Source organism: Zootoca vivipara, chromosome Z, assembly GCF_963506605.1.
Source record: "Zootoca vivipara chromosome Z, rZooViv1.1, whole genome shotgun sequence".
NCBI lineage: Eukaryota > Metazoa > Chordata > Lepidosauria > Squamata > Lacertidae > Zootoca > Zootoca vivipara.
In genome coordinates, this window is record NC_083294.1 from 22897411 (window position 1) to 22909695 (window position 12285).

A 12285-nucleotide genomic window follows, 5' to 3' on the forward strand; every position below is an offset into this window, starting at 1 on the left:
CCGTGCCTACGCCCATGATTAGCCTTAAGCATTTTGATTATATGAGGCTGGTTATTTCACACCCTTAAGGTCACCTATTCCAACCTCCTGCAGTGCAGGAATCTCAACTAAAGAATCCAGGACAGATGGCCATCCAGCCTCTGCTGAAAAACCTCCAATGAAGGAGACTCCACACCTTCCAAGGGAGTCTATTCTACCATCAAACAGCTCTTACTACCAGAAGGCTCTTGCTGCTGTTTAATAACAGCCCAGACACTGTTCAGCCTGGACACTGAGGTCCAGCTCCGAGGGCCTTCTGGCAGTTCCCTCACTGCGAGGAGTGAGGTTGTGGGGAACCAGGCAGAGGGCCTTCTCAGTAGTGGCGCCCGCCCTGTGGAACGCCCTCCCATCAGAAGACATCTGAAGGCACTCCTTTATCGGGAAAATGTTAATGTCTAATGTTTTACTATTTTTATGTGCTATACTGCCGGATGGGCAGGGTATAAATAATAAAATTATTATTATTACTATTATTATTACTACAAGGTTACAGGTTCTCCAAACTCAGGCTGCCATCCTGTGCATACCCATTTTCCTAGGAGTATGTTTCTGAATGGTGGTATGCTTGTGGATGTCAGCATTTTATGGACATACAGTGGTATCTCTGGTTATGAACACTTCAGGTTACGAGCTCCGCTAACCTGGATGTAGCTGCTCCTGGTTGCAAACTTTGCCCCAGGATACGAACGGAAATCCATTAGCAAAAACGTGCCTCAGGATAAGAACGGTTTCAGCTTAAGAACGGACCTCCAGAACGAATTAAGTTTGTAACCAGAGGTACCACTGTATATCTGGCCATTCTGATAGATGGTCCTTTAGTCTGATCCTGCAGGCACCTCTCATGTTATGTTCTTACTGTACTCAGTGTGGATCATTTTTGACCAAACATGCATGCTTTTGCACTCTGTCGCTTTGTGATGCCTTTTCTGGTGAACTAAGTCTGGAAGAATAGCCTGACTGACAGAATCACTCATGCAAAGATTATTTGAGTTTGACATGTCCGCCTTACAAGAGACGCAGATAAGTTGTACTGAATTAACAGTGAATTTTCTGGTGGTTCCAGTGAATGTTTCCAATGTATATCCAGATTTCAACTCAATATAGCTAGAATGATCTTCAGCAAGTAGAATGAGCTGAGTCTGGAGGTGGAGTAAAGGAGGAATTTGTTCAGCCCGCTTTTCACAACTGACTGACTCAACTGAATGGTTGCAAACATATGATTGCAATTCAGTTGCTCATCACAACACTACTCCTGATTGTATTATGTACTTTTCTGGATTTTGCAATGTAGTTTTGGTCCATGAAATGTACACACAAAGTGGGGCACATGGCCATCCATCATGGATGCTTTAGTTAAGATACTTGCATTGCAGGGGGTTGGACTAGATGTTCATTGGGGTCCCTTCCGACTCTACGGTATAAGCAAACAGGTCTCTCAAGTAATCTGGTCCATGCTTCCCACTGGATAGGTTATCCTATATTCTTCCAGTCATGACTGGCAACCACCATCTTTTCTGCTCTTGGGTGCTTTAATATCATGTTGTACTTGTATGTCTAGGAATGGTTGCTCCTGTAGTACCTGTGTATTATGTTTACACGTTTGTATGTGTGTGTGTGTGTGTGTGTGAGAGAGAGAGAGAGAGAGAGAGAGAGAGAGAGAGAGAGAGAGAGAGAGAGAGAGAGAGAGAAAGAATGAATCCAGGCCCTGAGCTGTAGAGAGCATTATATAAGTACCAGCAGCTTGAACTTGGCCCAATAGTGGATTGGCAGCCAGTGCAATCCCACAAGTAGCATGTTATATGCTGATGGGTAGTTTGCTCTCACAAACAACCTAGCTGTTGCATTTTGCACCAGCTGCAGTCTCCACAACAACCCCAAGAGCAGCCCCACGTAGAACAAATTGCAGTAGTCCAACCATGAGGTTACCAATGCATGGACAATGTATGGAGCATATGGAGGCTGATTGGTTTATCCCTAGTTTGGCGTCTGGACATGTGTACCATCAAAATCTGCTGGGGGTACGAGGGACTTGTATTGACAAACATCACACACACACACACACACACACACACTTTGGAATTGACCCTAACGTAAATGAGACAAAGACTCTCAATTATACCATGTTTTTGTTTGATGTAATTATACGGTCAAGGATTCTTTGTGCCCTTCTTACATGAAAACACACACACACAAACACAGAAACAAAAGCAGGAAGAGCAGCAACAGAATGATGCCAGCAGCATCCTCATTCACTTCCCCCCAGTCCCTGTTCAACATTATGAATGCAAGCCTGCATAGCACATCATTTTCCTAATCATGTAGTACTATTGAAATGCTTTGCTAAAATTATAAGCATTAACCAGCATGCAAAATCATACAATAGTGTTGCTGTCACTGGCAATTTTACAACCCTTCAAAAGAAATCAGCTTGGGGTGTGCGGTTATTTATTTATTTATTCAATTTCCCTCCTTCCTATTGTGGCAATTGCCCCCTCTTTTATGAGGTCAGATGATTTAGTTGTAATGTCGAAGCTCATGAGGGGCAAAGTAGTGGAATCAGGCAATGAATGTGGAACACTGCCATGCAGCGGGCAGAAGTAAGGTCAGTGCCAGGATTAATGACAGTAAAGATGTCCTGATCTACAGATGCAGAGAATCTCGGAGGCAGTACCATTGACCCAGAGAGTGGCATGTCCCCTTTCACTGGCTGAGGCCACCCTCTCCCACTGCCTCCCTCACAGAATCCTAACTTACCTGGGTTTTTTGGCAGTGGTTTCTGGGTTCTCACAAGATCTTGGGAAAGGTCTATGATATCTTGCTGGAACCTGGAATATGCCACTTGTCCTCTTAGATTCTGCCCCCTGCAGCTGTTGCCTCAATGCAGCTCTGGACCCATATTATTATTATTATTATTATTATTATTATTATTATTATTATTAGGACATTTTAGTTGAGAGAAAATTCAAGTATATGATATAAGTGTACGTAACTATGATATAAGTGTACGTAACTGATGATATAAGTGTACGTAACTATGCATGGCATGGAGAAAGTGAATAGAGAAAAGTTTTTCTCCCTCTCTCATAACAGTAGAACTCATGGACATCCAATGAAGCTGAATGTTGAAAAATTCTGGGAACTGTAGTTTCCATTTGGGAATTATAACTCAGTCAGAGGTAAAGTACGGTAAACTAAATGTACCCGTATATTCCAGCGTATAAGACGACGGGGCGTATAAGATGACCCCCAACTTTTTCAGTTAAAATATAGAGTTTGGGATATACTCGGCGTATTAATAAAATGACCCGGCGTATAAGACGACTCCCGACTTTTGAGAAAATTTTCCTGGGTTAAAAATTAGTCTTATATGCAGGAATATACTGTACTTTGAATGAGTGGTTATGGGCTACCAAAGGCAGTTAACAAATATTTGCGTGATATTCGGAAAATACACAGAGGGTATTAATTTGACTTCAAATTATTTAGAGGAGAATTTGGAGAAATAATTTCTTTCAGCTTTTCCCCTTCAGCTCACAACTGCCTCCTACTACATCCTACTGTGAGTAAGGGGCCATAGTCTTATCCTTAGTAGTTTTAAGGTAACCCAGGATGTGGGTGGCGCTGTGGCCTAAACCACTGAGCCTCTTGGGCTTGCCAATTGGAAAGTCAGCAGTTCGAATCCACGTGATGGTAGTGAGCTCCCATTGCTCTGTCCCAGGTCTTGCCATCCTAGCAGTTCAAAAGCATACTAGTGCAAGTAGATAAATAGATACCACTGCAGCAGGAAGGTAAATGGCATTTCTGTGCACTGTGGCTTCTGTCTTGGTGCCCCATTGTGCCAGAAGCAGAAGCATGCTGGCCACATGACCTGGAAAGCTGTCTGTGGACAAACGCCAGCTTCCTTGGCCTGAAAGCGAGAGGAGCAACTTTGCCTTTTAAACCTTTTTACCTTAGTAGGTTCCCACCTCAAACAGTATATGGAAAAAAATCTGCAAAAGAAAACCAGGAATATTTCAGTTCTGTAATTAGCGTAATAATAGTACACCCACCCCCTAAAAACCCCCTGCACATTAGGCTAATGTTGTTTTCCCCAAAGCGATCCAACTGTGTATGAGCAATGCTTTCTCTGACCGTAGTAGACCGGTATGTCTAATGCTGAAGCTACAGCTGGTAAGTCCTGGGTGCCTTTTTGCCTGCAACATTTGAATATGTAAGCCAGGGTAGTGACATGAGTGACACGTGAGTAGGAGGGAATATGACAGACAGGATCAAAAGTGATTGCTGGGTGTGATGCACTTACAGATTTTCCTCTTGTTAAGCCTGCTTCTCTCCCCAGTGCTTCCTCTCCATCTGTTACTTTATCAGCTCTTGGGGAGAGAATAGACACTAGTCCTTGAAATCTTATAGCAAAATGTCCTCCATGAGGAACTCCCCTATTAGGAAAGGTACTGTAGCAGCTTCTGGGACTTCTTAGTTTAAATAAAAGGCAAGAAAAGAGGCAACATGATACTGTAAATGTTTTTAAAATTATGCACAGCATGGAGAAAGCGGCGAGAGAAAAAGTTTCTCTCTCTCTCATAACACTAGAAGTCATGCACACCCAATGAAGTTGAATGTTGGAAGATTCAAGACAGATAAATAAAAGTGCTTGTTCACACAGTGAATTGGGAAAGGAGTACGACAAGGTTGTATATTGTCTCCCTGCTTATTTAACTTATATGCAGAATTCATGCGAAAGGCTGGACTAGATGAATCCCAAGCCGGAATTAAGATTGCCGGAAGAAATATCAACAACCTCAGATATGCAGATGACACAACCTTGATGGCAGAAAGCGAGGAGGAATTAAAGAACCTTTTAATGAGGGTGAAAGAGGAGAGCGCAAAATATGGTCTGAAGCTCAACATCAAAAAAACCAAGATCATGGCCACTGGTCCCATCACCTCCTGGCAAATAGAAGGGGAAGAAATGGAGGCAGTGAGAGATTTTACCTTCTTGGGCTCCTTGATCACTGCAGATGGTGACAGCAGTCACGAAATTAAAAGACGCCTGCTTCTTGGGAGAAAAGCAATGACAAACCTAGACAGCATCTTAAAAAGCAGAGACATCACCTTGCCGACAAAGGTCCGTATAGTTAAAGCTATGGTTTTCCCAGTAGTGATGTATGGAAGTGAGAGCTGGACCATAAAGAAGGCTGATCGCCGAAGAATTGATGCTTTTGAATTATGGTGCTGGAGGAGACTCTTGAGAGTCCCATGGACTGCAAGAAGATCAAACCTATACATTCTTAAGGAAATCAGCCCTGAGTGCTCCCTGGAAGGACAGATCGTGAAGCTGAGGCTCCAATACTTTGGCCACCTCATGAGAAGAGAAGAATCCTTGGAAAAGACCCTGATGTTGGGAAAGATTGAGGGCACTAGGAGAAGGGGACGTCAGAGGACAAGATGGTTGGACAGTGTTCTCGAAGCTACGAACATGAGTTTGACCAAACTGCGGGAGGCAGTGCAAGACAGGAGTGCCTGGCATGCTATGGTCCATGGGGTCACGAAGAGTCAGACACGACTAAACGACTAAACAACAACATTGGTGAAATATCCTATATTACAACCTGCATTACTTAGCCATTTTGGCCTAGAAGGGGAAGAAAAACGTTTTCAGTTTATTTCCACATCATTTAGATTATTATTCTTAGAGGATTGGGATTAATACCTTTCTGGGGGAAAGGGTTTGTGACAATTCATGGTGTTTGGGTCTTCTTTACCGTAGTATAATTGTATATGCAAAAATAAGGAGAAAAATACTCCTTCAGTTATTAAACTTTGTCATGAAAGATGAAGGGTATTGTTTCAACCCTTAGTGCACCAATGGGATCTAAATTGAATATGTTAGACTTAAATGTGTCTACCTCTTTGCCATTTTGTAGAAATTATACCAATGAGTTTTATGAATTATTGGCAAAATCTGAATTATTTCAATGGAAACGAACCCGTTCAAGATTGTTGGATACAATCCTGGGAGGAATAGGTACAAGAACAGGAATAGCAAATGCCTATGATATTGAGATATATGCAAACAAGTGCCTTGGGACAATTACAGTTTCAGATATTGAGATTGCAAGGAGGTGACACAGTTGATTCATACAGGTTACATTTGTTGGAAGCAGGACTCTCAAAAAGAGCCATGCGGGCTATGAATAAAACAGTATTTAAATGCTTTATATAAGAAATGAAACAACAAAAGAAACTGCTGTGGCTATATGATACTTTACAATATAACAATTGGCGTGGAATTTGTAGAAACATGTCCTTATTTTTTTGCTAGAGGAAAATGTAGAAGGGGTTCTTCGTGCAATGGGTTTACAGAAAGAATTAACAACTATTGATGGTTGGTATCACCTAGATATTTATAAATGGGAAAAGGATATATTGTTTATGAGAATAATATCTTTGTAAAATACCACTCAAGGCAGCATTAGGAGAGGAGAAATATGTAAAGTGGCAGCAATTCCAGTACCGGTAGTTATGGACCAAAACTGTATTCTATGGATATATTATGTGTAAATCTAGTGTGGGCCTTATAAAGGATAATAGGACTTTTGAGCCAAATAGAATATGTCATTTACAAAGGTTAACAGATGAATAATAATGAAATATGATGTATAGTTGCCCAGGAATCTGCTCTTACTGAATATCATTGGTGGGATATCTTTTATGGCTACTCATCAAAAGCTTCGGTTCCCCCCCCTTTTTTGAAATCATTTATTCAGCTTACTGTAATTTTACTGTCATTACTTTTATGTGTAATCAGGCCCGTCCTAGCCATAGAGGCTAGTGGCGCGGAGAACCACGGCGCCGGGCGCTGGAGGGTGCTGGAAGGGCGCCAAGTGAGCACAGGGTTCCGGCGATCTGACCACGACTGCGCTCCACGAGCTGAGAGGCTGCGCCGCGCCTCTCTCCTTCTCCGAGGACTCCGCGCTGTGCCTCCTTCTCGTTTCCCCAGTGCTGGGTTCCGCTCAGTCGAGCTTCGCCACCAGCGCGCACACAGCGCCCAAGCAGCTCTTGCTGGTCCCGCGGTGCGCGCGCTGGTGGCGAAGCTTGACTGAGCGGAACCCAGCGCTGGGGAAACGAGAAGGAGGCGCAGCGCGGAGTCCTCAGAGGTGGCCTCCCGCTGCTGCTGTGGTCCGCTTGGCACTCCCAGGCCCTTGGAGAGGCTCTGGAGGGGGGCGCTGGAGGGACCTTAGTGCCAGGGCGCTGGATGGGCTTAAGACAGCCCTGTGTGTAATCATATGGTCCTGCATCTTATTTCAATGCTTACAGCGTATTAATACTACTATTCAAGTATGTATTGCATTTCTTAAAGAATATATGTGATTTATTATTTATTAATAAATCAAGAAGGGGCGTCTGTGAGGCCTAAAAATGAATTACCTCCATAATAAACTACCTCTATAATCAATAAAACCGTTATTTCTAAGAAGATTTGTGTCATTTTGGTTCTTCTTGAAAACGCTCTGATCTAAAAGAATATCCTGTCATTAGACTCATGACACCAATTCTACTCAATCCTTTCTAGCTAAGCTGCAGCAATAGTCCTGTCAGGAGGGCAGGTCTGCTCCATCTCACTGGTCTGCTTCTGTATTAAACCATTTAAACAAACAAGGAAGTTTTCTATTAGGGACATGAAGGAGAAGTTCATTTTGGTTTACATTTTAATATACACCCACCTAATTGGCACTTCCCAGTTAGTCCGCAAGCCAAAATGCAGCATTCCTTGGAAATGTGCACTGCTCTGAATTTTACTGTGCAGCGTTCATCAACCAGTAGACATTTCCCAAATGTGTAACTTGAGGAAACCTGAGCATGCAGATCTGCATATTAAGGAAAGTAGCATGCTTGCAAAAATGCACATCAAAGGCACAATTGTGTACAAGAATGCACATAAAAAAAAATCACCCAAAGCAGAAATGGGCAAACTGAACTTAATACTAGCAAAACAAGAAACTGAGAGAAACTAAAATGGATAGATTTTTCCCATTAATACTTTTTATGTCTTTTGCCTTGGCAGATAAGTGGCCATGCCAATCAGCTGATGGTCAAAGCAAAGGGCTAGGGATTAAGTCCAACCCCCTCCCCCACACCCACCCAAGCAAATTATCACTGATATTGTCCATCATCTGCTTAGGCAGTATAAAAAAAGAAAATATGTGTGCTGTCTCAGCTCCTGGATCAAGCTTAAGAACAAGACACAGAGCCCCCTCCCCCTGCAGACCATATGAGCTATAGCAAGCTGAAGATAGGAGCAATTCCAATTGCATACAGCTCTCAGCCAGCTAGATCCAGGCAAGCGTCACTTATAATTCAGCAGCAGTTATGAAAACTTCAGGAGCAACATGCCAGCGGTAGTAACCCGTTAACCAGGATGATCTACATCTGTATGAGCCAATCCTAAGGCCATTCCCTACTTCCCATTGTAGAAGGTATGAAAACAAAATGGAATGCATTTGCAAAGCATGGGTGGGGGCAAGGGTTGGCATGTCAGGCACCTGCTGAAGGACCACAAGAGCCATTGCTCACCTGCATTCCACTCTGACTTAGAGGAAGTGAGGGAGCAAGCAAACAGTAGTGAAGGTGCACAGAAGCCTGCCGCTCACTGCCTCTCCGCCTTACAAATGAGCTGGTGGTAGTAATGATGAGGAAAAAGAACAGAGTTAGCTGGTCTTTAGGGCAAGGCAAGGCTAGGCAGCAACCCAAAGCCTCCTTTGTTGAAATGAGCTCCCCAGCAATGAGCTGTACCCTCAGCAGCATATTTCAGTCTCGAGAGCTTAAAAAAACTGATTGGCCTGATACCTCCTGTTAGTCCCACAAGCTTTAAGGCAGCGTTTCTCAACCGCTGTTCCGCTGGCTGGTGTGCCGCGACGTGCGGCGACGAGAAGGGCGATTTTGCAGCTGCAAACTCCACCTCCCTAGGCGTCCTATTTCTTCGCCCCTTCTAGTTTCCACAGACTAATCAGCTTTCATTATTTCCATTTCCCCCATGCCTCACGTGACAGGATCATCCCAGAATCCTTTAGCCAAGATGGCAGCCCCCAGCAGCTAATAGTGCCGCACGTGTGTCTCTTTTTTGGAAAATCGAGCGGACTTCAAGTAGCTACTTTTAAAATATTCAATCTCCATCATTCAAAAGGTAGTTTGTTGCTAATTGACGGAGGCATGAAGACCAAATCGTCCTCTCACAAGTCCGAGAACACGCACAGGGTAAGATACGGGACGGCGGGGTCGGGTGGGGTGGATCAGAAACCCGGATCTTTTAAGAACTCGGCAGCGCTGACCCGCCGGAAAGCAATATTTGGCAAGTGTTTCTTACAGTCATAATTATAATATAGGGTGGCACAGAGTTAATTTTTTTAATGGTGGTGTGCCTCGTGATTTTTTTCACGGAACAAGTGTGCCGTGGCCCAAAAAAGGTTGAGAAACACTGCTTTAAGGAGCTGTCCATTCCCTGAAGGGCTGTTGCCTTATTCTGCAGCTGCTGGTTATGAGGGTTGCCAAAATGGGTGTCTCCTGAGTTGGAAGAGTTGAACAAAGCTGCATCCTCTAAACTGGGTGATCCAGCAGTGGAGGTAGGGATGCTGAGACCTCTTCGTCAAGAGTCCACCTCTAAGCTGGATTGTAGACTGTTGCTCAATAACGTGACACCTTGAGGTTCTGCAAGAAGACATGAGAAAGACAAAAGGCAAAGTGGTGATCCTCCCCATTGCCCAAACTGAGATTCCAGTCGGTTTGCTAAAGGTATCCTTTGAGAGACATGGTTGAGAAACCTGTACGCTTTACACAGCAGCAACTCCCCATGGAGGGTAAGTGTTGTCTTGGGTTTGAAATTGGTTCACATAGCTAAAGAAAAACCTTGAAATCTGGAGCTACCTAGCCAGCCAGCTCCCCTCCACCACCACCACCACCAAATTCTGTCTCATTCCCACACCAATTGCATTGCAAGAGTAAATACACAATACAGAGGTCCCATTGGTAAAGAAGAAGAAAACAATCTTTGTTAACAGTTTCTTGAAATTTCTAAGGATGGCTTCAGATCTAAGACAACATGGTGGGAGCTAGTTTCATAACTGCATTGGGCAGAACTGAGGGAAAGGGAAGAGAGAGAGAGATAGACAGCAAGAAAGAGGAAGAGTGGAGTTTGGCACTTCAGCAGAAAATCACAAAGTGTATTTCCTCATGACTATCTGTTAGTCTCAACCCTACCCTCTGCTGACTAGCCATGCAAGGTTACCTATGCCAATGGCTATTCATTTGATGAGGGAAATTAGAGGATTATGCCCTTAATCCGATCTGCATGAATCAGCTAGTGTGTATGCGCACAAACACTACCTTGGGTCACCCATCACCATTTGCATACAGCGCCTGAAGTGTTGGTCAAGGATTAATGCAGATCTTGAAAAAGGTTACCCCCCTCCTGTTCTAAAGGGGAATTATGCTTTAGCCAGATTTTTGAGCTCTTTTGTCCTGAATTCTGGCAAAAGCAACCAGCCCATTTCTTCTGTTAAAATAAATCTGATATAACAAGTTCGATCACCCAAGCTCTTTGGGCCTGCCACCCTAACAGGGGACTCAGCAAAGCAAGCACATTTCGCTCCAGGAAAACATTTTATTTAATAAATTTGACTCTGGGCTGAGTGATGTCTGCCATCTGGAGATTATATACTGAATGAAGACAGAGCATTCTCTCTCTCCACTCCCTGCTCTACTCTTGAAAGAGCTCAATAAAAATACATTCATAAGTTCAGGGAAGTTTTATGCCATTTCCGCAAGAGACATTTAAACTGGATTTTGAATAGGTGGTGACATCACACAGTCTGCATTAGGTTGCTCAAAATGTTAACATTTTTACACTTCCAGATAATTTAATAAAATAAAACACAAACTGGGAATTGGCAGTGCAGCTCCATACATACTCATTCGGAAGTAAGTTCTATGCTGTTCAGTGGCATTTGCCTCAAGGTAGGGAATCTGGAGAAACTCAATTCAGTTCACATTTAAAGGCAACTCTGTGAAATTTGCACTTTGTGTGTGTGTGTGTGTGTGTGTGTGTGTGTGTGTGTTATCTTTACACATAAATTCCATATTCCAAATTTGTTATACATTTTTTTAAACGTTGACTTTCCGCCTTTCTTTCCATGCTGTTCTTAATCCTATTTACATACTGCATTCTAATAAGCATTTCACCTAAGACTTATTCTTCTGTTTCAAATATTATCATTTTTCTTCTGCTGCTCATATTTCAAATCCTGCTCACAATTTCATCTTATTATGATATTTTTTCCGATACTCCAAAAAGGGCTTCCATTTTTCCATGAATGGTTTCGAACTTTTGCTGTTAGTTTTGCCAGTTCCACATAGTCCATTAGCTCTAAAATTCATTCTTCTTTCATTGGTGTTTTCTCTTTTCAGTTCTGTGTGTACAAGATTTTAGCTGTTAGACGACTTCCGGCAAGGCAAGATGGCAAGCACCATGGCCGCACCAAGCTCATGGGGACCACCAGCAGCAACAGGGTTCTCTGGCTGGTCCCCACACTGCCAACACGGCCACCACAAGCAGGGGCACCCAATGCAAAGGCTAAGAGGGCTGTGTGGAGCCCCCAAACCCCTCCCCAATGACCTTGGCTCCTCCAGGACTGGGATCGCCCCAACGACAATCCAGCAGAGCTCAGAGGTCTGGAGGCCTCCAAGCTAAGCAGACAACATAGTGGGGCCCCCACCCCAGCCAAACACCAGCCTTCACTGCCACAGCCCCCGTTGCATCCATCGAGAGAGAGAGAGAGGTAGGAGGGGACTGGGAGAAGCAGGGAGGCCACGTAGAAGTGCACAGCCCAGTCCAGACTCGGCCCCCACCCAACCTCTCTGGTGACTGGCGCGAGGGTAGTGGGCAGGAGCCTGTCAAGGAACCACGTAAAAGGTATTGCTGTGCGGGCGCTCCCCTGCCGGCAGAGGGGTGCCACTGTTGGTTGGAAATGGACACAGGATCCAAAAAATTTCTTATACTTCATGTTGGATATTTGGTATTTCTCATTCTCTTTTTGATGGAAAATAATTGTTGAACTTGAAATTGTAAAACCAATAAAAATTTATTTACAAAAAAAATCTTAATTTTTTAATAATATTTTTAAATACTTACCTATTTAACTCTCAAGAATTAAAATGGTGGCACCCATAAAGGAGCCCTGAAGCAACACAGGCCGC

The 12285-nt window shown here is 43.6% G+C and overlaps 1 long non-coding RNA gene across 1 annotated transcript in view; it reads left to right on the forward strand.

The window, feature by feature from the left end:
* LOC132591513 (uncharacterized) overlaps positions 1-12061 on the forward strand; it is a 37764-nt gene extending 25703 nt beyond the window's left edge. The window contains exon 3 of the long non-coding RNA XR_009557012.1: positions 11497-12061. This is a non-coding gene — a long non-coding RNA (uncharacterized LOC132591513). The remainder of the gene's footprint in view (positions 1-11496) is intronic.
* The last annotated feature ends 224 nt before the right edge of the window (positions 12062-12285 follow it).